This window comes from Frankliniella occidentalis, unplaced genomic scaffold (assembly GCF_000697945.3).
Source record: "Frankliniella occidentalis isolate FOCC.00 unplaced genomic scaffold, Focc_3.1 Scaffold243, whole genome shotgun sequence".
In the NCBI taxonomy this organism is placed as follows: domain Eukaryota; kingdom Metazoa; phylum Arthropoda; class Insecta; order Thysanoptera; family Thripidae; genus Frankliniella; species Frankliniella occidentalis.
Genome location: NW_026267369.1, coordinates 252517 through 256796, shown reverse-complemented (window position 1 = coordinate 256796; position 4280 = coordinate 252517). Strand labels below are relative to the sequence as shown.

The 4280-nt window shown below is 43.3% G+C and overlaps 1 long non-coding RNA gene across 1 annotated transcript; it reads left to right on the top strand.

The window, feature by feature from the left end:
• Window positions 1–48: 48 nt before the first annotated feature.
• LOC127750714 (uncharacterized) lies at window positions 49–2623 on the top strand. Its single transcript, XR_008011823.1, has 3 exons — window positions 49–1237; window positions 1378–2114; window positions 2179–2623. It is a non-coding gene; the product is annotated as an uncharacterized LOC127750714 (long non-coding RNA).
• Window positions 2624–4280: the final 1657 nt, after the last annotated feature.

Below are 4280 nucleotides of genomic sequence, written 5' to 3'. Positions count from 1 at the left end.
AAATCAAGTACTTCCGACAGGCATTAGGTATCGCATGTGCTAAAAAACTAAAACAAGAAGGTAAGAAAGAAGCTGCACAACTTGTTTTAGGAGCCCGCAAAAATGCCAAAGACGTGCAAGAGAAACTAGACCGTGGGAACAAATTTAAAGACGTTCAAAATTACTCGCCCGATAAAGCTTTGACTTTAAAAATAAGTCGATACCTACAACGCAAAGACACGTACTTCTACGACCCGAGAGAAGACTGACGTAGTTCCGAACACCGATTGCAAACACTCGTAGTTCTAAGGCCTTCAGCAAGACTCACGTACTTCTTGGTTAAAGAGATAGGAACTACGTGAGTCTTGCCGAAGGCCTCAGAACTATGTGTTTCAAATCGGTGCTTGGAACTACGTCAGTCTTTCCTCGGGTCGTAGTAGTACGTGTCTTTGTGTTGTAGGTATCGAAGTCTCGGTCTTAGTCAAGAAAAGTACACGTCTATGCGCATGGGAATGGTATCTAAAGGCCTGCCTGACATGTACCCTACCCGAGCTAAAATTGATGAAGCAGAGGCGAGGTGTTTGTCACACCCATCAGTTCTGAGTGTCTCTGAATCTTGTGCCGAAGTTACTCTGCAAGGATTGCTAGACCACACGGCTGCACGTTTAGTGTACATGCTTGAGGATGAAGCAGGGTCACACAGGAATCCAGCTTACAACTTGAGTGTTTTGTGACATAGATATGCATGCTAATGCAAATGACACACACAGTGCTTTGGTAATTTTTACTTTTTTTCAATTGGGTAGGGGAAGAGCCGATAAGGCTAAAACTAACTTCAAAATGGGGTTTTGATGCGAGCAGCAGGCATGTTACATTTAAACAAAAGTCAACAGAGAGGACATCCGAAGGCAGTGTTGTTTTAACGAGCTTTGTTCCTCTAGAGTTATCATTGGTACGTGTAAAATTAGCATTACTATTCTAAAGGAAAAAATTCTGCCTTTTTCTGGTTGTGATTTACAGACACAGGTCGAGAAGACACAGATCTTATGGATGAATATTGCACCCTCCTCAACTAGGTTTTGCCGACCAATTAGTTTTCATTTCCAAAAGGAAACCGATGATTTTATTGCTGAAAACTATGAGAAGATAGAAGCTGCAATTCAGGCGTTGAAGGACACAAAAGTGGGAGACTATATTTTCATTTCCCATCAGCTAGTTCCATCCATGTTCGACGGTAAAATTTGCCCCGTATTAACAGGTACGACGTTACTCAATAAATGACAATGGTTTAACCTCTCTAGTACACAGCAAAGTTAAAACATGTCTTAGTTGAAATAAGCGTTTAACCCGTGTATTTCTGTACTTTAACTTGTTTACTTCTGCTGTATATTTTTGCAGGAACCACTGCAAGTTCTAGATGCGAGGTTTGTAATGCAGTCCCTTGTCAGATGAATGATTTAAAAGTTCTAAAAAAGTTGAAAATTAATGTTGAAACCTATAGGTTTGGCCTGTCACCCCTGCACGCTCGCATTCGGTAATCTTTCAGTTTTTCCAGACAAAAGTAATATTATATGGCTGTCTTTATACTCTGGTGTACGCTTATCTTTAAGGTGCTTGGAGTTTATCCTCAACCTAGCCTACAGGCTTGACATTCAAACATGGCGGGCATGTTCGACTGAGCATAAACAGAGCGTGGCAGAGCGAAAGAAGATGATTCAGGAAACCTATAGACAAGAAAATCGACTGCTTTTGGACTGTGTGCAGCAAGGCTTTGGCACCACTAACGATGGGAATACCTCCAGACGTTTTTTCGAGGAGGTCCAAATGGCAGCAAGGGTGACAGGAGTATGCGAAAAGTTGATAGAGCGTTCATCGCGTATATTGAAAGTTTTATCCTGTGGGCGTATCATCAGTGTCACAGCTTTTAGAAAGTACTCTTTGGATACTTAAACATACTACATAAAGAAGTATCCTTGGTTTTACATGCCTCAGGCAGTTCACAAGATCCTGTTTCATGGGGCGGACATTATCGCAGCTTCAGCACTGGCTCCAGGAAAGCTGTCAGATGAGGCACAGGAAAGTCGAAATGAAGATGTTCGGAAGTTCAGAGATGCTTTCACAAGAAAATGCAATTCGTAAGTACGAAAATGCCCCCTTTTAACCGTTTTGTATATATTAATCTTTGACTTATCTTCACAGTGTCGCAACTAATTCGGACCTACTGAAAAAACTTCTCGTGACATCAGACCATGTCATCAGCTCTTTCAGCGTACCCCGGACAAAACGTTTGTCATTAGTGAGAAAATGAAGTCTTTGTTAGTCGACCAAGAAGATAATGATGAAGATGATGATTGAGATAATAATGAAGACGACTGACAACGTTTTTTGTTATCATTTTTAAGTTTTTTTTATTTCTGTTTATGGGGCAGTTACTGTGCATATTTTATTTAAATTGAAGTTGTTCCATGAATTTGTATTTATTTTTATAGCAACAATTCAAGTATATTTTGATGAATTTATTTTATGTTAATTGATTCGTTTGTTCTAAACAAGGTATTTAATGGGAATCTACTATCTTTATATCAGGATATATGTTCCTTCGTTTTGAAGATGTAGTTCTATACGAATACACTTTACTTACGAGGCTTCTCAGTATTATTTCTCAAAACGCACTACCACCCCTCGCCTTTTCAAAAGCACTTAGTTCCGATACAACCGCATAATTTTCGCACGCTGCGTACACCAAATTTGAACCAATTGGCTTCATGTCACAGAATAGACCATTCCGGTAAACCGAAAAGAAAGGAGAAGAGTCGAAAGAAGCAAAGAGTTCTATGAGAAATGTACGGTGCGACTTGGGAACGCTTGAACGTAATCCATCGTAAACTAGATATTCTGCGTCGCCTGAGAGTGGGAACTATTGTCATTAAGTCTTAGACGAATTTAGACATCAGACAAGTCACGTTTCACCGTTTGATACGACCGTGCAACCGACGCACCACTGTATATTTTTCATGCTCGCCTTTGCTTCTTTCGTCTGTTCTTCTTTATTTTGCTTTACCGGAATGGTCTATTGCAGGGGTCGCAAACTCGAGCTATCCGCCGAGCCTCGCCTGCATAGGCCACACACATTGCGAGCTCTTCGGCAAAAAGAGTGAGAGAGATAGATGTAGTGGTGCCTCAGCGACTGACCCGTGCCCGGCCACACTGCTGTCACCGCCGGCTAGCTTCGCTGTGCGCTCGGTTGTCGGCCAGTGTGTCTGTCTTTGTCACTCCCAATGGCATCTCAATGAGTGCGACAAAGACAGACACACACACACTGGGCCAGCGAGCGAGCGGCGTGTGTCCAGCGACAGACGACGACGGCTCAGCTCCGAGCCACCCGAGCGCGGCTCTCGGCGACCTCGGGTCCACCCGAACGCAAGAGGTGCGCGGCTCTCGGCGAGCCGCGCTTGGCTCGGGAGCCGCGAGTTTGCGACCCCTGGTCTATTGGAAAGGGCATTATACCGAAGCCACACATAACGGGTCGAACCACACCCTCTTTAGGGTCCCTAGATTTTCTACAATCACTAAAACGCTGATTTTTACATATCAATCTGGCAAAATTCGAACCATTTATGAAAACCGATATCAAAGAACAGAAGATTCATGTCCCTTATTTTAGAGTTTAAAAAGATCCCGACAAATGGTTTCAGTATGTCAAATTTTGAGCCCGGAAGGCCCTGGTCCCCTGGTATATATACCCACTCCTTAACTCGTCTCGGGTGTCAGCGGCGCAGGCCTAGCTATATGTGCGCCAGGTGCGTCGCAGCGTAACAGTGATTCGTATCGCGAAGCCTATTACGCGAGACGCGGTCTGGCGTACATCTACGTAAAAACGACGTTTTAGCGATACTAGATAATCTAGGGACCCTTGAGCCTAAAGGTGAGTGTGGAACGATGTCAACTGTGTGATTTTAGTATTACTTCCTGCACAATGTTTCAATATAAGGCCTTTTTAACGACTTAATAGACCATTTAGTCGTTTTCACCTTAGTTTTGCCGAGAAATGCCTCCTAGCACCCAAACGGTACGAGATAGAGCAAAACGGGCGAAATTTTCGGCCAAAGGCGTTTACTGTTACTAGTTACCCCTTAGGAATTCATACAAATATATTCGGTAAAAAATACATTTTGCGACCTGTGGGTTTTAGATTTTATTAAACGTCAATAGACCATTCCACCCGATCGGGAAGAAGAACACAAAGACTCCCCAGACCGGAACCAGTAGTGCGCGCTCTAGCGGCCGTTGCCGTAACTCGG